The sequence below is a fragment of the Suricata suricatta genome, chromosome 5 (genome assembly GCF_006229205.1).
Source record: "Suricata suricatta isolate VVHF042 chromosome 5, meerkat_22Aug2017_6uvM2_HiC, whole genome shotgun sequence".
Classification (NCBI taxonomy): domain Eukaryota; kingdom Metazoa; phylum Chordata; class Mammalia; order Carnivora; family Herpestidae; genus Suricata; species Suricata suricatta.
The window spans coordinates 134,498,496-134,520,111 of NC_043704.1; the positions used below are offsets into that span (position 1 = coordinate 134,498,496).

A 21,616-nucleotide genomic window follows, 5' to 3' on the forward strand; every position below is an offset into this window, starting at 1 on the left:
AAACAGCTGTGACACAAGCCATGAGGAATAGACCGCCTCAAATCAGAGGTAGTCTAAGAGAAGTCATTCATTTCTGAGGCATTCTTCTCAGGCATTGTACATACTTTGGTTTCATTTTTCCTCATTGCAATCAGCAGAGGAATTTACTTGGAAGCAAAAACTTTGGTTTCTTAACTATTATTACCCACCTGAAGTCATCGTTTCTGTTTATTACATCATAATCATCTCTCCGTGCCACCAAATGTACATTCCCAAAGAGGAAATTATGATTTCAAGAGAAGACAATGGAGCAGGAACAGATGTGCTACTAAAAGAGAGACATCCTATTATCCTGAAAATGTACTCCATAATGAAAAACAAGGGAAAAGAGATCAGAAGGTATGGTCATATTTCAAAATAGAGTCTGTGTTAGCAGCAGGATTACATTTAAATAGAAAGATCTGCTGAAGTTTCGATGTACCACTCATAGCACTTTATGCTTGACGCTTTATACACTAGAGAAAGTGCAAGAAATTTTGAAAAAAAAATTCCTCTTCTGCATTGTTGGTAAATCTTTTACTGTAGCCTTTGCAACATTTCCCTCTATTATGATTTTCTCTAGTGGCAAGAAGTTGACCCTATTTCCAAGTGTGACACTTTCATGTGGCTCCGATTCCATGATTCTCAAAACTTCTCTTAGACTGCATCATCTTCTTCAGGGATCTTCATAAGATATATGTCTTCTTGACTCTGGGGAAGGAGATATTGACAGAATGGGAAATCATGTAATGATTCAAAGTTTTTAAAAATGTGCGTTTGGTCACACCGATTCATTTATAAATCATCCCTTATTCGCTTAATATGTGTCAGACGTTTGATAGGCTAATGTTACAGAGATTAAAGATTTGTTACATAAACTTAAAGCAGCCATAACAGAGTTAAAGAGATCAATTAATGGATAATCACAGAACTGTGATCAATGCTATAATCGAGATACTCACTCTGTCCAGTGAGAGTTCCTTGTAAATGCAGAGCTGCAGATCAGACCAATGAAAGGAGACCAAAAAATGAGCAAAAACAGTGTTTGCAAAGATACAACAGTCAAATCAAGCATGGTACGTTAAGGACAGGGACAAAGATAGTCAGACATAGGTGTTGAGAGGGTTGTTGGCTATGGAGGAGACAGGTGAGGTTGGCAACGTGGGCCGGGCAGGACCAACTGAGCTTTTAAATTAGCAGTAAAGTGCGTAGAACTTTGCCTTATCTGAGGGTCATTCTGAGAAAATTCCTGAACTAAATCGACTCCCGGTGGGAGCGCGGTAAAGACCAATCTGTTTTCTTCCCAGGAGCTGCCCTTTTATCTCCCTTTGAATATCCTGGGTTTGGAGTACTTTGTGCTCACTTTTTCTGTGGCAATAGAAACATTTTTTTCTGTCATTTCCTTTCTATTTCTACTTGTTCCTCCACTCCTTTCCCACAGGCCTACTGTGTTATCTTTTTTATGAACTTTGATTAACTCAGAGTCAACGGATTAGTAACATCATCATACCTACAAAGATCCTTGAGCTGATACACCATCCTATTGCCATATTCTGCCCCATTCAGGAAGAATTACATGAGACATGCGCAGAGGAGGCAGGAATTTCCAGGGCATCTTAGAATTCTGTCCACCGCATGGGCCATCCAACAGAATCCCATTGCAGTCTTTTTACATTGTAGATACTCAATATATAGTTGTCCACTGACTGAAGATAAAAAATACCTTTGTAACAAAATTATATATATAATATCTTAAAGATGTAGTTAGTGATGTCTACATCACTAGACATCTGGGAGCGAGGGTGTCTCTCCTCCCCGGGCAAAAGCTTACTTGGTCCTTTGCCTCTCTGTGGTCTCTCTCCCTTTAACCTTTATAAATTATAATGCCTTGTACTATTTAGTTTTTTCGGCATTGTCTCCAGCTTCTGTCGAATGTGGAATTTTTAATAGTTTGAACAGTCTTGGGTCTGGGAGGTGATGTAGCACACGCTTGCTTAGGTGTGTGATTTCTTTCATACTTACCTCTTTCAGGACCTGCAGCTGATCTGTTAGGAACTTAGAATATGATTATTCTAAGAAAATGTTCTAAAAGATCTCAATTTCTGTAAATAATCCTCATGGAGAAGAAATTAAGGACTTTAATGATTTCTAGCTGCAGACATTTCTTGCTTGAGTCTGGGTACTGACAGACAAGTGTTTTTCTTTTCTTTCCTCTTTTTTTTTTTTTTTTTTTTGGTAGAAACAGACATGTGGAAAGAGCAAGAATATGTGAATTTTAAAGAAAGTATGTGTGCGGGCTCTTCATGTTCAGCTTCATTATTGGAAACATGCAACAAACAAACCTGCAAAGCTGGTCTTTTCTTACTTAGAACCGTGAAATAAAAGACATAAGCTGTTTATTATCCATGCTGCTTTATATAAAAAAAATATGTAGATACTTTATAGTCTCAGAGAGCTTCAGATACTGTGTAGGGACTTGTCCCTCATGATCTCTCATGATAAACATATCTAATTAAAACATAAACAGATTTTAAAAGCTTATATTCTATTAAAATCCATGCAAAGAAACATAGGAAAAGACTACATCTGTTACATATATGCGTAGAAATGTGAATATAAATGGAAAACCCTAGTTACTTTAACACCAGTTTCCCCAAATTTGGAATCCAGAGCAGTTTCATATGTCCACCTGGTTCAGGGATACATAATTACACCTTCATGTAACGGGACAGAGACAGGGTATAAATACAGGGTTCTTGTTAACTATTCGAATATTTCAAAATGAAATAAATTATGTTGACTGTTCCATGCCCATTAATATATACTTCTTGAAATTGATAATATCTAAATTTCTTGGAATAAAAAATTCAATGTATGCTAACTTATTTATAATTATGAATTAAACATTAAAAAATTCCCACCCTGAAAATACAAAAGAAACCCTCCAAATACCCACCTCATAAAGAGTCATGAATGAAAAGGTGCTTAAATTATAAAGAATAAATAAACCAAACCTATTTAATAAGTGCTTATGTTGATGGAATTAGCACATATTGGGGGAAGGAATCTGTTATAAATTTTGAATTTGGATCCTACAGATTTCTTAATACAGGGTTCAAGACATTTTCACTTAATTGATGCAACAGAGGCTAAAAGTTTTTCTCATGGTTTCACTTGGGCAAACAGCTCAACACTAAGATTCTTTCATGAGACGAATGGGGTTGTGTTTAACAAGGGTGGCATTCCTTTGGCAGTGATTGGCAGTGACCTGGAGAGAGAGTAAAGGAGATAACCACAGAATGATCATACATTGAAAACTGCTCTATAGTAGAGATAAACCAAAAGCATGACCAAGGATGAAGGTATTGATATTCAAGTCAGAGAGGATATGTTGTTAATGTCAGTGGGAAATTAGTTAAAATCAAGTGTTCAGGTCTCTGAGAAGCAGATGATCACAAATACCACTCTTCCTCCTTTTGGTTGCGTAGTTTGACCTTGACTCCCACAATTTCCTCTCTTGCTACAAGACTCTCACTTTGTTTTCCATTGATTTCTGCAAAGAACTATTAAACACTAAATACATCCCAAATTAGATTGCTCTTTGTAAATAAAAGTACTGATACTTAAATATAATGTGTATAATACTTGCTTCTGGCTAATATTATTTTCTTCCAATTAATCAGAGTCCTGGGATACTATATGATTCATTTACATTCACAAACATATGCATACACTCAATACACACACAAACATAGAAATATACACATAATCCCAAACGTGCTTTTACCCTGAGCATTGAAAAAGTCACATATTTTTTTTTGGTTTGGCAGTATTTTTTTTCACTCTTGTTAAAATCATTGTTATTTTTCTGTCATGTGGAGAGACATCAAATACCATTTCTTGTACCAAACTCCAACAAGTGAGAAGAAACAGAGAAGGCAATATTTTGGTGATGTGCTTGGGCTTTTCCTGATAACATGGAACTTCCTCCCTCATGGGAGGGAATCACAGAAGGCTGATGTATAAGGAAATGCTTATATTGCTGGATTTGCATAGCATAATATGATTTTAACTATTGAGGCTATAATATGAACTATGAAGCTCATGTGGAAAGAATACAAAAAGAGGCAATAAACAAACCTTGAGAGGAAGGAATCTCTTTGTTAGCAACAATGCAAGGAAATACATGCTGGTGTTAAAAGAAAAATTTTACTCTGAAAATAACAGAAATTGATCTGACCACAATGATAACTTGTCAAGGGAAGAAATTGCAAATTACTTCAATAGTTTCATCCCTAATGGATTATTAAACCAGAGTAGATAAGAGACAAGCAAAGTATATTAATATGGGCAACAATAAGCTGGCAGAAGGATAGAGTGAGAAACCTCCTAGGTCATTTCCATTATTATTCATCAGTTTTTAAAAATGCATTTGATATCTTAAAAGGTCTTGGAGTTTACGAACACATTTTTCCACAGTGCTATAAGCCAAAAAAATAATAAAGTAAAAGAAAATCTAAGAAAAACCCCCACACTTTATCTTGAAAGCAATTTCAGCCATTTTTCCAGCAAGTTGAACATTCAGAAATGTCTTATGATGCAAATTAAGAGTATCCTAAGATTTATGCAGTGTGAGAAATTACTGATTCCAAAAACATAGGTCTTAGACTTAGTGCTTAAGGCCCTTAAAGACTTAATTTCCAAATTACATTCTGTGAGAGCATTTTAACTCCTCACCCCTCCTGTGGTCTACACGTTCACCAAACAGCAGCATCACCCCTAATTTCTCCCTTGCTTATATATCCCATGTTTGCTGGGCTCCATGCTTTTCTTGGCTTATGTAATTTTCAGCCTGTAAACATCCAGCCACACCCCACTCACATACCAAGCATTCTCCAGCACCCTACTGATTACTTTCCTGGGTAAATTTCCAAAGACCTATGTTCAAATCTCTTTTCTAGTGTGTTCAGTTTTGTGTTTTAATTATTTGCACATTTAATTTACTTCCACCCTAACAGTAGTTCCCCAGACTTAAACCTTTAGCCCCTTGGAAGGAATGGAAATCTTTTTTTTTAATTTTTTAATGTTTATTTATTTTTGAGAGACAGAGCATGAGAGGGGGAGGGCCCAGAGAGAGGGGGACACAGAATCTGAAGCAGGCTCCAGGCTCTGAGCTGTCAGCACAGAGCCCACCATGGGCTCAAACTCAGTAACCGTGAGATCATGACCTGAGCTGAAGTCTGATGCTAAATTGACTGAGCCACCCAGGTGCCCTGGAATGGAATTCTTAAAGGGGACCCATATATTTATACATGCCTATATATGTTTTCTATGAATAGAGGAGTGAAACTATAGCCATTATTATATGAAGAAATGTAAAACACTGAGTCTAACTGGAGACAGCACCTTACAGCTCGTGGGCCAAATTCAGCCAAGTGCTTGTATTTATAAATACAGTTTTATTAGACTAGAGGCACAGCCATTCGCTTCTGTGTTGTTCACTTTTGTTTTCATGAAATAACTTTGGAAATGAGTGGTTGCAATAGAGAACAAATGGCTTTCAAAGGCTAACATATTTACTATTTGATCATTTAAGAGATAATTTTGCCTACTCCTCGTCCAAAATATAATCATCTCGAGGACCGTGGTAGTATTATAGATAACATTTGCATCGCCCCCATAGATACCTTAGAAAAAGTGTATAAGCTCTGGAGATTAAAACCAGAAATTGTTTCATTTTCTCAAAAACATACTTTTCTCTTCCTTTTTTATTATGACCCCCGCTTACAGTTATCAACAAATACTTGGTTGAGTTTACAAATGCTGGTCGTACTCCTCTCTCCTCACTGTTCATATCTATTAATCATGTCGTAATAATTACTGTGTTAAATTGTGTTAATTTGATCAAATCATCTGAGTGATGACCATCTCCTCAATCTCAGATGTGACACTTGATTGAATGTGCATCTTCCCATACATGGTTTCATATGATAAGCATATATTTTTGCATATATATGTATCCTTATTATAGACTACTGTTGTAAGAATTTACATATATGCTATCATATTGCACATACATTTCATAGAGTGAATTTTTTTCTCCTCATTCAACTGAAATCTTTTTCTGATACTCTCTATTTCTCTCTCCCTCTTTTTTTTTTTTTAAACATTTTATTTATTTTCGATACAGAGAGAGACAGAGCATGAGAGGGGGAGGGGCAGAGAGAGAAGGAGACACAGAATCTGAAGCAGGCTCCAGGCTCTGAGCTCTGAGCTAGTGTCAGCACAGAGCCTGACGCGAGGCTCGAACCCACGAACGTGAGATCTGACCTGAGCCGAAGCCGGAGGCTTAACCGACTGAGCCACCCAGGCGCCCCTCTCTCTCCCTCTGAAAAGGACCCTTGTGATTAATTTGGGCCCACCCAGTTAATCCAGGATTACCCCCCTACTCAAGATCTTTAACTCAGGCACACTGCAAAGTCCCTTTATCACGTAAAAGAACACATTCCAGAGATTAGGATGTGGATAGCTGTGAGAGGACATGATTCAGCCTACCAGCAGTACACAAACCATCAGGTATTAGAGACTGTCAATTTCCTTTCCAAAGCAGTTGCAGCAATTCAAATACTACCTCCACCAGGTCATGGTGTTTCCTTGTCTTTATATCATAAAGACTGTCTTTTCAGTCGCTGGAAAGTACAAAATCTAACAGTATTGCTTATAACTTTAAATTTTGTTGTAATTTCAAATATACTGGAAAGCCATACAAATACTTATAGGAACTTGTATACTGTTAATTTGCACTCACCTATTCTCTCTCTCTCACTGTCACTCTCAAAATAAATAAACTTTAAATAAATAAATAAATAAATAAATTGTGGTGTCATTATATTCCACTTGATTGTGTATCACTTCATTTATTTATGAAATACACATGCACACACATACGCACACATTTATTTGTTGCGATACGACAGTCACTATGCTAGACACTAAGTGACAGAGTAGTAGGGAAAAAAAAGTCCTGGGCAGAAATATTAATTTCTTATGGCTGGTGTAACAAACTATCATAAACTTAGTGGCTTACAGTAACACAGAAGTATTATACATCTCTGGAAGTCAGAAGTCCAAGATAGGTCATGCTGGGCTCAAATCAAGTGTCAGCTGTCTGTGTTACTACTGGGGAGGGTCTACCTGTGTAGTATTTTCAGCTGCTGAACGTCACCTCCACCCTTTGGTCTGTGAACTCACACTTTGATTTGCAAAGGCAGCAATGCTGACCAGAGTCTTTACACTGCCATTCACTCTGGTCTTCTATCTGAAGATCTGGATAATCAATAATTTCCCTATCTTAATGTCAACTGATTAGCAAGCTTAATTCAATCTGATACTTTAATTCCCCTTCCCTATGTCATATAACATAGTCAGTTTCTAGAGATTAGAACATGGACATCATTGAGGGAACGTTATTCTATCTACCACAGTAGCCATGATTGGTTAAGATCTCTGCCCTGATGGACATCGTATTTTAATGAGGGGAGAGGTTATCAAATATAAAAATATGTCATAGTTTTAAGAATAGATAAACACTTGAATAGAGCAGGGTTAGTGGAAAGAGATTAATGGGGATTGAAAGTAAACTATCTTATCTCTATTTTATAAACAATAAGACCAAGAAGTGAGGTACTTTTCCCAGTGTTAATGTGGCATTCACATCTCTGTCCCCAAAGCTACTGTTCTTTCCATGATTCAGCTCTCTCTCCCCATTGACCCACCTATCAGATTACAATGGGAATGAACCTGCCCCTGTTATTCCCAATTCCACCTGCAGTGCCTGGCCTCGGGTCTGGGATACAACAAAACCTAATTATATGTCTTTGGTGTTGATGTTCTTCTTAGGCTTTCTCATCTCCTACTTTTAATTGCTTCACTGGACCAACAACACAGTTATTCTGCAGGGAATACTCAGAAGTTTCCTTTGAAAACAACTACTGTGAGAGACAAAGTGGTACAAAGATCCATAGCCCATAAAATTCTCCTCATTTACCTATAGTTTTAAATGCTTTCCACAGGTGGGTGAGAATCATGGATGAAATATCCACAACTGAAGGATGTGCCCTCAAAGAAAACAAACAAGGCAAGTTACGCAAAAGTTGTGACCAAAAAGGGAAGCCTTGGGTGGCTCAGTTGGTTAAGCATCCAACTTTGACTTCGGTCACGATCTTGTGGTTGGTGAGTTTGAGCCCCATGTTGGGCTATCAGCAAAGAGCCTGCTGAGGATTCTCTGTCTCTCTCTATGCCCCTCCCCTACTGATTCTCTCTCTTTCTCTGTCTTTGTCTCTCCCAAAAATAAATAAACATTAAATTTAAAAAATTGTGACCAAATGGCCCATATAATCATTAGGTCAAAAAATCCATGATTCCTTGCTACCTAAAATGATCCAAAATCCCCGTTATCACATTAAAGGCCCTTCACAATCTGGATCCAATCTGTCATTCCAGTTTCATTTTCTGCCACCCTGTATTCTATTGTAGACTACATTATTTTGCACCACAAATTTTGCACCACAAATTGTTTCTAATTTTTAGGAAGCTCCTTGCATTTCACATTTCCCTAGAGTTTCATAAAAGCAAGGAAAATGACATGTATTTTTAAAGTGTTGGTGCTTACATAGACTTAGGCACCTAATAGGAATCAGTAGATGAACTGTAACTAATAAGCTGAGTAAATAAATTAACTAATTAATATAATTTTGACTGTTCAATAATTCTGTTCTTACTTCTGAGATCTATAATTGCATTTCTGTCTATTAAAAATATTGAATACTTCCTTTATTTTTAGTGCTGAATTAGCTCAGGCATTTCTTATTTTTTAGATTCAAGGCATTAGCTTGACTGTGTCTCATGGTGGTTGACTCGAAGGAAACTTTGGGGCTGTATGTACCCATCTCCTGATCAGCCATTTGCTTTGGTACATTAGGACTTTAATAGAAACTGCCTAATGTGCAGGTAAAGTCAGCAAGAAATGAAATATAGGTCATTACTCAGTGGTATCAATTGAGCAGAGCAGCAAGATGTAAATCACTGAGAAACGGGGATGGTTCATGCCATTTTGCACTTTGGTGTAAGTCTGAGGACTTCCTGAGGCTGAGGGGCCCCAGGGTCCACTTTAGAAAGCTAAGGAGCAAATCTCTTCCCTATAAGGGTCAACCTAACACCAGCAACTCCGTGGTCTAGAAAAAGGAAGTGAAGACATTGTATTTTTACCCCAATTTTCTGCAATTCTCTAGACTTATCCTTTATGTACATACATTACAGTACGTGACCTTAAACTTGTCACTCGGGTCTCCAAACCTCAGCTATTTAATTTATAAAATGAGGGGCGCCTGGGTGGCTCAGTTGGTTGAGCGTCCGACTTCAGCTCAGGTCATGGTCTCACAGTTTGTGGGTTCAAGCCCCGTGTCGGGCTCTGTGCTGGCAGCTCAGAGCCTGGCGCCTGCTTCTGATTCTGTGTGTCCCTCTCTCTCTGCCCCTCCCCTGCTCATGATCTGTCTCTCTCTCTGTCTCTCAAAGATAAATAAATGTTAAAAAAATAATTTATAAAATGAAAATGACATATATTCTCCCTACTTGGCATGGTTCTTTTAGAGCATTAAATAAAATACACAGAAGAACTTGGGTAGCAGCCCTTCTCACCCTCACCCATAACTCTAGCATCTTTCAGTGTCTATAGCCAATACCAAACTTCCAGTATCTGAAATCCCCAAGTACTGGCTTCAGTTTTTTCCCTGAAACCATGGAAAACCTCACTATCTATGTGCTCATGTGTGTGCATACACAGAACAGGGAGAATACTGAGGAACTAACACCCCCAGGAGCAACTCTCAGCCGTAGGTTCTCCAGAATTAGTATATAAATATTCTAGTTGCCTCATACTTCAGATTGCCTAATTATGACGTCTGTGTTTTATATCAGTTCCCAGAGTCCAAGTAGGATTTAGCTCAACTTGTATACTGTCAGCAGGCTTAATAGCACACCTTCCACTGGCTGCTTTCCGTTCCTTTCATCGTGTCTCTACCTATGTTATCGGAACTGCTCAAGCATACTACTTATAAATGAATCCTGGTCTCAGGATCTCTAATGAGGAGAACCCAAATAATGGCCTATACATTGTGAAGACGCACCTCAGTGGGGAATGATGTGTTATTATTTTCATAAACTAGAAACATAAAGCTAAGGAACTTTTTGTGTTTGGGGCTTACCAGGGCGCAGAAGAAATGGATATGGGAAGGGATCTGGGTGATAGCCTGAGGCAGGGTTAGAAATAGAGCAAGACTGTGTCTCCTGAGCCCAACGGTTAGCCTACAGGCAGATCATCAGATTTCAGCTCAGAAAAAAGACTCTTGAAACCCAGTAATGGCCTCTAGGTTCATAAATATAATTCAAGTAAAGGAAGGCATGTGCACCTCAGACACATTCCAATATGTGGTAACATCTAGAGCAGAGAACTTTAGCTCTAAAAGGGATCTTACCAGCTCACACCCATTTACCTTTATAAGGTAATTTTTTCTGACACTTCCAACAGATTGATTTTTAAAATGTTTCAGGAAAAAAAAGTGAATCATGACAGTGCTAGATTATTACCCATACAGTAAAATAAGAAGCCACAAGCTCATACTGGTTAAAAAATTGGAAGAGTGAGTAAATGGTGGGTAAGGTATGGTTCTGCCTTAAAGCAGAATTCCAACTAATAAGTTTAGAATATACAAAATACAATAATCTCCTCAGTCAAGGCAAAATTATGATGAGAAATAAAATACTTTCATAATCTCAAATCATCTTTTCACACGATACTTAGCAAATACAAACAAAAATAATTTGCAGTGTAGCAATCTGGTAGATAACACCTTAGCTCCATTAGTAATAAGACCTATGGGCATCGTGAGTGGGAAATAAGCATGACGTCATGAGAAGGCACCGCAGAATTTCTGTGATATTCTTGTCACAAATACATAGTCCTGAGAAAACATCAGACTGAAGCAAGGAACATTTTACAAATTAACACTCCAGTACTCTGGAGAAATATCAAGGTTATGAAAGACACGGGTCAATGAAAGAACCTTTCCAGGCTAAAGGAAAATAGGAATCCGTGACAACAAAATGAACCCTCATCTTACATGAGATCCTGGGTCAGTCCAAGAATCTTGGTGGGTCATTTGGCAAAACTGGTCTATAGATTTAAATATTAATATTGTATCAAGGTTAATTTCCTGATTTTAATTATTAATTCTAATTATATTTTGAAGAATCCAGTTATAGGGCATAAGGGATTCTTTGTACTAGTTTTACAATTTTTTTGACGTATGTTTATTTTGAGAGAGAGAGGTGAGAGAGAGTGCAGGTATATGTGCATGCAAGCTGGGGGAGGGGCAGAGAGAAAAAAGAGAGAATCTCAAGCAGGCTCCGTGCAGTCAGTGCAGAGCCCAATGCAGGGCTTGAACCCACAAACTGTGAGATCATGACCTGAACTGAAATCAAAAGTTGGATACTTAACTGAGACACCCAGGTGCCCCTAATTCTTTTAAATCCTAAAATTATTTCAAAATTACAAAAAAAACCCTTCTAAAATATTACAGACATTCACTCAGGATGATTCATACATTAATCAGAAACATGTCAGGGCACCTGGGTGGCTCGGTTAAGCGTCTGACTTCAGTTCAGGTCATGATCTCACGGTTCATGGGTTTGAGCCCCACTTTGGGCTCTGTGCTGACAGCTCAGAGCCTGGAGCCTGCTTCAGATTCTGTGTCTCACTCTGCCCCTCCCCGCCTCACGGTCTGTCTCTCTATGTCTCAAAAATAAGTAAATATTAAAAAAAAAATAGAAATATTTCAGTCCCAAATCCCAAACTAAGGACCAAAGCTTAGAAATCATGTATTATTTAAACTTTGATATTAAATCAGAAACAGTCTCATAAAAAATATTGTTTTGTTGTCATTTGCTTTTTAAAAAATGCTATATAAAACAACAGGAACCCATGTGTGATACGGACTCAAAAAAAACCAATGTTTCTGTCTCTACCATGAGGGTATATATTATTGAATGTCTCTGTTTCCATTTCTTTCTCTGAAAAAAAAATGGAGATAAAAATCATCTGCCCTCTGAGATCTTTCTTGCAAGTAATCGTAACGGTGAAAATCAAAGCAATTATGAAAACACTCCAAAGCAGTTCTTGCAATCCTCTGTATACTCAGGTTCACTATTCCATTCTGAATTGAATGTGTAAAAAAAATATTGTTCTTTAAAGTGAATGATTTTGAAATATGATTACATTTTTCAACAGGCTCCTTTTTATTGAAACTGGATTTTTTTTTAACCCCAAACATTTTCGGTTCTCAAGAGGCTGCCTTTTAATTATATCATCCCCCTGATCTGGAGTCTTTCTTATTGTTTGTTTAAATGTTATTGTTCAGACTTGAATTGATCGCTTCTGTTCAATTTCAGGGTTAGCATTTGCTGCAACACAGAGTGAATTTTTACTCCTGTTGCCTCGAGGACATTCATTGGAAACATCATGTTGCACTTGATGGAGACTCTCCTGATGAAAAGGTTCACAAAAAAGAACAAATTAATTTTTGGTAACGATCAATGGTACCATCCAGCACATTTTCCCGTTTCCTTTACTTTTCATTCTCTTTTTCATTGTGCCCTAGCTTCCTGATTCTCTTCAGGAAGAAAATACACTGTAATTTATTTTAAAAGAACTTCTATGGCTGCTTCCTGGTCTTAATTAAAACAGGGACCATAGTTTATCTGGAATCCTAATCTAGCTATGGAAGCTCAACAAAGAGCCTCAGAACCACAGCTCAAACCACAGAAAGAAATCAATCAAAAGGACTCTGTCTGTCTTGTTGCTAAAGAGAAATGCGACCCTCTGGCTTGGAGGAGACAATTCGCTAACCCACTCAACTTCCTTTTCATTTTTCTTTTCTTGTTTTTTAATTTCCTTTTCTTGTCTTTTAAATTATATATTTATGTGTAATATACAATTTGAATTTTATATACACACACTAATTTGAGATTTGTTTTCTTGTGACATCATTTCCACACAAAAGGTGTATGATAAATCCACTTGGAATGGCTAAATTATTTGTGAGTTTATTGTACAACAACTTTTTATTCTTATTTAGCACCGAGGGGACTTCCTTTATAGTAGAAAGAGATTGTAGAAATAAAATGCAGTGTTATTATGACATTGTTCTGCATTGAATACATCAAGAGCAGCCAAGCTGACTTGAAATGGCCAATTTACCCAGCTCAGTTTGTCAGTGTTTTGCATGTTGCAAATTTCTGTTCAACTCAGAGTGTTTTCTTTCACAAATATGTGTTTGGTATCCCTATGCATTATTAACTATATGCCAAGTATTATTCTCCAAAATTTTAGCTGTAAGACAATCAAATGACCTATTTTTGAAGAGTTTTTGGATAAAAGGAAGCAACTATGAATTAAGAATATAAAGTCTAGTCTCTTTTTTTAATGTATATAATTTATTATCAAATTGGCTTACATACAACACCCAGTGCTCATCCCAACAAGTGCCCTCCTCAATGCCCATCACCCATTTTCCCTCTCCCCAACCCCCGCCATCCATCCTTAGTTTGTTCTCTGTATTTCATACTCTTGTGGTTTGCCTCCCTCCCCCTCTGTAGCTATTTTTACCCCTGTCCTTCCCCCATATTGTCTGTTACATTTCTCAAGGTCCACATATGAGTGAAAACATGATATCTGTCCTTCTCTGACTGATTTATTTCACTCAGCAATATACCTTCCAGTTCCATCCACATTGCTGCAAATGGCAGGATTTCATTCTTTCTCATGCCATTGAATATATAAACCACATCGTCTTTATCTATTCATCGGTGGATGGACATTTAGGCTCTTTCCATAATTTGGCTGTTGTTGAAAGTACTGCTGTAAATATTGGGGTACACATGCCCCTATGTGTCAACACTCCTGTATCCACTGGGTAAATTCCTAGTAGTGCTATTGCTGGGTCATAGGGAAGCTCTATTTTTAATTCTTTGAGGAACCGCCACACTGTTTTCCAGAGCAGCTGCACCGGTTTGAATTCCCACCAACAGTTCAAGAGGATTCCGTTTCTTCCCATCCTCACCAGCATCTGTTGTTTCCTGATTTATTCATTTTAGCCCCTCTGGCTGGTGTGATAGGCTTTTACTATAACAAAGAGAGCATGTTATCATCTGCCATACACCCAAGCAGGTCTTAAATTATAATACTCAAAAGAAATGATCACTATTCCACGTATCCTAACCAGTGCCTACATAAAAGAATGTATATGACCAAAGGACACAGTAGGCATAGCACATGCTGCCTGGAAATTCAGCTTACAGTTAAAAACTTGTCTTTATTTTGTTTTCCCTGAAGAGCTAATACCACCTTCAAAATACAGTAAGGACCACTCTAAAATGCATATTGCTGGAGAACGCTTGGATGGACACTGTCACGAAAACACCCCAGATGACATAGGAGAAATGGTGAAGAAGAATCATAAGAAAAGAAGGAGGAGATGAACATAGAGATTCCAAAAGTACATCCCAGTAAAGCTACTGGTGGCGTCTCAGGTTTGCCTCAGGCCGAAGTTCTTTCATTTCTTAATTGGGGTAATAGAATAGTTTTTCTTTTACTTATAAATATTCTGAGAGTGTGGGTTACCTGTGTAATGGCTTCCATTAAGATTCTTTCAATACTTCTTCCTGCTTGATTTTCATATAAGTGTGCTAAGAGTACTATAGAAAGCTTCACTAAATTAAAATATTGTTATAGCTAAATGTTACAAATATTACATTATAATTCATGATAAAAGGCTATTCATTAGTTCAAGTTTCTATTAGCTTAATCTTTCTGTCTTCATGACCAAGAAGTAACAATGTTTTTTGGTCTTATAATGGTGAGTTAATTATTCCTTTTCCTAATAATAGCCCTTAAAAATGTAGAGTCTAGTGACAGCATTGCTCCATCCCTCGTTAAATAGAATAAGGACAGAATCGTGTGCTTGAAAGGGCTGCAATCGCAAAGTTTGAGAAACTGGGTTCAAGATCCATCGTCTGTGCTCATATATGTTATTAAGAGACCAATTTCTTCTTTCTGAACTTGTTTCTTGGCTGTAAGGTAAGGATAATAATCATTAAACCTATCCCCTCAGGATGTTGTGAGACTCAAATGTGGTAGTATATGTGATCAGAAATGTATACATTTTTTAAGTGCAAGGTCTTATCACCATAATCATCTTCACATTTTTAAGACTTTGCCTATGGGGATATATGACCAGTTCCCACCCACCCACCCCAGATATACCAAAGGCTCTGAGGTGTTCTCTGATTCTTTACATATTTGCATGTAATCCATCAGACCAGTATAGGTCTCTAAATACCCACATATCATATTAATATTGAAAACCAATAAAAAGAAGGAAAATATTATAACATAGAGATGTCATTGGATATTGAAAGTTTAGGAAATCGAAGGTAACACTTGGATGGAACCTGATGATCTCTGTCTCCTCCTCCTCCTCAAGCGTCTTTATGGTAGGATCACCTGGCCTGTAAGTAAATCCCACGGCTCACAATTTTGTAAGGTGCCTGAAGAGGATGAAGCTCCTTATCCCTGGAAAACCAGTGTGTTATGTTACGGAATATCTGAAGGTGTGGACCTGGGGAAAATTTGAAAGTGCTTTGGGGAGAAAATGGGAGTGAGTGGGCATTGGGGTCTGGAGAGAGAAAGCAGTTATAGGACACTCATTTCAGCCGTTGAGTCTGGAAGAGCCTCTGCATAATCTAAGGGAGCAAGTAATTTAGATAAAACTTCCACCAAATCTCCACATTGAACTTTTCTGAGATTTTCCTGACCATCGAATGGAGGTTCTCTTGTAACTGGTCTGAGGAGGACAGAGGTCCCAGGGTGGCCTAGAGAAGAGACACACCTTATCTCTCTCCAGAGAAGCAGTGACCACAGACTCGCCCACCCGCACTCATTGTGAGTTTCACTAGGCGGAATCACCACCAACCACATGATGCCCCCCCTCTCCATATTTTAAATTTCATTTGGAGCCATTCTCCTCTTGACTTACTGCACTCTAGACACACCAACCTCCTATTCATTCTTAAAAAATGAATCCTTCCCATTTCAGAATTTCGACATTTTCTGTTTTTGTAGCCCAAGGCACTCTCTTCTACTGTTCTTTACATGGTCTGTTTCTCCTCATTCATGAATGCTACACAGATTGGCAGACTAGCGCGGGATCGGTAATAGCCCCATGATTAACACCATGTAATAAAATAAAACTGGAATTAGCGCTGACAAGAAAGGATGGATTGTTAAATAAGTGGTTTTAGGATATTTAGCCATAGAATTTGGAGAAAAATATTAGTTTCTAAAAATAAGTTCAGATGAATTAATACCAATATCCAAAAAATGTCCATTAGAGAACAGAAAAATGTATTTTTTAACTTAGAACCTCAAACCAAAACAAATCATAAAATCCTGAATTACTCTATAAGAATTAAAATACTTTTATAGACAAAGCTTATAAATAAAGATAAAATGTCAGTAGCAGACCTGGAGAAAATATTTGCAATATATATTTCAACAACCTTTCATAATGTTCCCCTCAGCTTCTTCCTGATTCTAGGCCACGACCTACTTGTTTTCGAGCATTTTCTTTAAAAGCTTGTAAGTTCTTTCTGTGCCCCTTTGAGCTATACGTAAATCTTCCAGTATTTTTTATTGTGGTAAAATACACATAACATAAAATTTACCATCTTTACTATTTTAAGTGTACAGTTAAGTGCTATTAAATACATTCATGATGTTGTACACCATCATCATCATCATGTCCAACCCTTTTCACCTTGTGAACGTGAAACTCTGTACCCCAGACACTGACACTACCATTCTACTCTCTGCCTCTAGGATTCTGACTACTCTAAGTACTTCACAGAAGTGGAAACATACACAATTTGTCGTTTTGTGACTAGCTTGTTTTACTTAGCATAATGTCATCAGGTTTTATTCATTATTCACAAAAACATAGCACACAAAATATTAAACACAATAGATTTAAGAAATTAATGTTATTAAATTCTTTGTTTATATTTTTATTTTTTCCATGATTTCTTCTACATTTGCTAATGTTAGAGCACAAGTATACAATTAAAAATTACTGATAGTATTGTCTTATATCAAAATATAAACCCTTGCTTTGGTACAGACTGTTTGCCAACACTCTACAGTAACTTCCCAGAAATGAGTGATTTAATTTCTTTTTTAAAATGTTTATTTATTTTTGAGAGGCAGAGAGAGAGCACAAGCAGGGGTGGAGGCAGAGAGAGAGAGACACACACAGAATCAGAAGCAGGTTCCAGGCTCCAAGCTGTCAGCACAGATCCCGACGCGGGGCTCAAGCCCACTGACCGTGAGATCATGACCTGAGCCAGAGTTGGATGCTCAACCGACTGAGCTACCCAGGCGCCCCATGACTGAACATCTTAACATGTGGCACTTGAAAAGTAAGATGTCCCGTCCACTTTCTGTACCTCATGTCTGGGTGAACGGAAAGAGAGAGAACATACCTTCAAAATAGTATTCAATCTTATTTTTGCATCAGGATCATTGCTTAAAAAGATTCCCAAATCTCACCTTTGCTTCTCCTTTTGAAGACCTGTTATTGCTGGCCGGGAAGCTTCCTACCAGCACACACAAGCTCAGCACTCAGAAATAACTAGCATCTTTTTAAATATTGCAGGTACATTTGGTGAAGTGTGGGTGTTTGTTTCATCTTTGGCATGTGCTGACTTTCATCTGCTTCTCTCTCCTGAGGCATAAGGATGCCTACAGCCTGTAAAGCATATGGCACCTTGTGGACACCCTGATAAATATTACATGATGATGATGGTAATGACAGAGCAGAGCCCTGTCTTTGCTGCTGTATAATTCCTCCCTTACATTGTGTGCCTCCTCACACGCTGTCACACCCTTGCTTTCAGAGGCAGAGATTCCTTGCCAAATTAAGGCTTGAGAGGAACATATTACATCTTCATGTCATTGTGGGAGTGTGAGATGTGAATGCCTATAGCCATCCACGTCACTCAGAGATGCATCTATTTGATAAATACTGTCTCAAGAGCCAATTCAGATCGACTACCTGGCCAATTCAATCAATCAGATGGATATCTGATCCAAACTACTGGCCAATTCGGGGCGGGGGGTGGGAGGTGAGCCCAGCCCATCTGAGACTTTTTAGGACAGTTTAGTTAGTAGTATGAATTTAATAAGCATGCATTATTAGCTAAACTTTTTTAGACATGCTATTTAATTAATTTACTTATCAAGGGACTTAGTATATATCATTGTTAATATCAGCATCGATTTTTAAGGAATTAAGGAATACTACTGGGAGCTACAATTTGCTTGATACCGTATTGAGTACTTTTCATGCATTTTCTTGTTTAATATTCAAGCACAAAACCCGAGAAGTAGATACTAATACTGTCCTTTTGTGCACTTAGAAAAACTGGGGACAAGAAAATGAAAGGAAGCCTTGGCTCACAGGTAAGTAGGAGCAGTCCAGTTCAGTTACCCGTGATTCCTTAGTCTTCCAGAGTTTTCTGGGACTACTTTTAGAATGGAAAGAACACCTTCACAATAATACCCAGTCACTTATATATTTTTAAATTGTATATGAGGTATTTTTTGTTCAAAGTCTAATAAAAAATAGCCTAGCCAAAGGAAAAATTTCAAGTTCATGTGCGTCAAGCTAGCACGTCTACCTCTACCAACCATTTTTAAAGTGGCGATTCTATTCAAATTAGAATGAAACCTACAGATAAGAAAATGCCCATGTGCAATAATAAAGGGATGGTTTAAAACCACAGAATGGGATATTCTTCAGTGATTAAAACTGAGTATTATAAAGATTAATAGACTCAAAATGCTGACTGTACAACAGAAAATAAGAAAAAGAACATTGCCATATAAAGTGGCTGACAGACTAATAAAAAAAAGGAATAGGAAAATAAGGCTAAAAATATACAACAAAATGTGTGTTAACATTATGGGTGTGTTAAGATTATATTTCCTTTCTGTTTTAATAATTTCTAAAAGTGTGTTATGTTAATTTTATAATAGAAAACATTTTTAAAAGAGATCCATTATCAAGTCAGATTCTTTATTCGAAATGGTGGTCATATTAAATTATGATAATGAACAATTTAATCATGTATGTATATTTCTTTCTCAAATAGCTAATTCAGCAAAAAGAAAAGTCATGATCTATCAAAAGATTTTTTTTATAAAAACATACTTTGCTAAATCATTGACCAGATTGTTTGTATAACATATTTTCTTTGATCACACGTTTCCAAATATGCTTACTACAAAATTACTTTTTTAAAGGAAGAGAATTTTTATTATGATTTATGCAATTTCTCATTTACATAGTTTACAGTGCTTTATGTTTTAATTAACTCACCATCACTAGCACACTGAAATTATATTTTAGACCACTAATTGAAAAAAGTTGTCAATTTCTGCACTTAGTCATGCAGCTATAAATTTCATTGTCTCCTTCATGAGATTAAGGAGTATCCAATTAAGACAATGATTTTAATCCGTGAATTCATGAGGCATTTCCTAAGCTTTCCTACCGTTTCTACTAAATTGCATAACAAACTAGATTGTAAAGGCAAGCCCCATCATGAAGAAAAATAATTATCACCTTGTCTTGAGAATGGAAACATATTCATATAAAAGCTTCCCTATGATGGGAAGCAAGAAGGGCCTGCTGCGAATCCTTGACCTTCAAAGTCAAGGTCCCAGGTAAGTGCCCTGAAAGTTAATAGGCCGGGCAACAGAGAACAGAAAGGCCGTCTTGAAGAAAGAGAGCTGTCAAAATTCCATCTTTATCATACATGATTTTTTTGGAAGACTATTTTATTCTATCTTTAAATACTTGCAACTTCTGATTTTAATTCCTGTCTGAAACAACACCTACACTAAAGCCTTTAAGCTAGAGATACTTATTTAAATTCAGCACTTAGACTATGCAAGAAAGTATTTTATTATTCACATTGGAAAAATAAATTCTATTCTTGACTCCCAGGATGAGATGGGCTCCTATTTATCCACGCATCTATTCCGTCTATCTACCCACCTATTTGCTATTTTACTTCTGAGTGTTCTCTTACTTTCCCCATTTATATGTTGGAAAAAAAAACGTATTCCTTCTTTAAGTGTCGAAAAGTTATAATAGTGTAATGGGAATTATTTATCTTCAACCTTCAAGCTACCAATTCCTTTTTAAAAACTTACGAAAATGTTTACATTAAGTCATTTGCTCAACTGCAAATACCAAAACAAGGAAACAAATTTATTTCAAGTTTTCATCTCATAGTCCTTACAATACTCCTAGAAAGCGGTCCTGCCTTTTGAGAACGTTTTTGTGGGAAAAATATCTTGCTTTGCCATTCTGAGGTTTGACTATTATCATAAATATTGCTGTGAAAAAATTAATAGAAGCTGAATGCTGTATAAACATAGAGGATGGATTTATCATTCTATTCGGAGATGATAGTTTATGCTATCCCGCTGCTGATTTAAAAATGCAATGGTTGAGATGTAGGCAAAGGCAAAATTGAGTTACATCGAGGTGCTGTGTGTCACAGTGCTAGCCAGGGTGTCTAATGTAATTTGTCTGTTATAGTGTTTGTGAAACGTTCCATCTGGCACAATATGCCTCTAAGACAGAAGGTGTTGGCATATTAAAGATGCAGGCATCTCACATATGACTATTTACCCATTTATTATTTCAGCAGAAAGGAAGACAACCTTTAGAAAACAGGGAAGAGATTAGCAAACACAGACATTGGATTCAGATATAAATTTGAGGACTACTGCCTTCACAATACATCAAGATATTTTAAGAGGAAATGAGATTTAAAATAAAAGCTAAAAGCAAATAAATCCCAGAGATTATTTTTTCTTTTTGTTCATGGAAATTACACTTTTCACTTTGCTTCGCTGGTTTTCATTTTAAGAGAAAGGGATTTTTAATTTTTTTTCATCTATATTTTTGAGATAGAGAGGCAGAGTAGGAGCAAGGGAGGAACAGAGAGACAGAGAGACAGAATCCAAAGCAGGCTGCAGGCTCTGAGTTGTCTGCACAAGAGCCCAACGAGGGGCTCGAACTCATGAACCACGAGGTCATGACCTGACCTGAAGTCAGAGCCACCCAGGCGCCCCCAAGAGAAAGGGATTTTTTAAAAGAAAACTTGGAATGTCACCACAAGATATGGTAACAGAGCAAAGTTTCAGGCGAAGTCCAAGGAAAAAAACCCTCCATTATAGATCTAGCTCTTTCATTAAAAATGAAAGAATCACTTGATTACCATGAATCTTTTAACAGATTGCAGTGACTGCTATCTTACCATGCACCCCCACTGCCAATTAACTTGGCACTTTTTAAACATAGTAACTTCCGGAATGATGATAAATAGAACTGAAAGGAAGGAATGCCGTCATTCA

At 37.2% G+C, this 21,616-nt stretch overlaps 1 long non-coding RNA gene across 1 annotated transcript; it reads left to right on the forward strand.

Annotated features, from left to right (window-relative positions):
- The first annotated feature begins 302 nt into the window (after nt 1-302).
- On the forward strand, nt 303-14,612 carry LOC115292862. Its single transcript, XR_003909178.1, has 3 exons — nt 303-378; nt 12,523-12,627; nt 14,465-14,612. It is a non-coding gene; the product is annotated as an uncharacterized LOC115292862 (long non-coding RNA).
- The last annotated feature ends 7,004 nt before the right edge of the window (nt 14,613-21,616 follow it).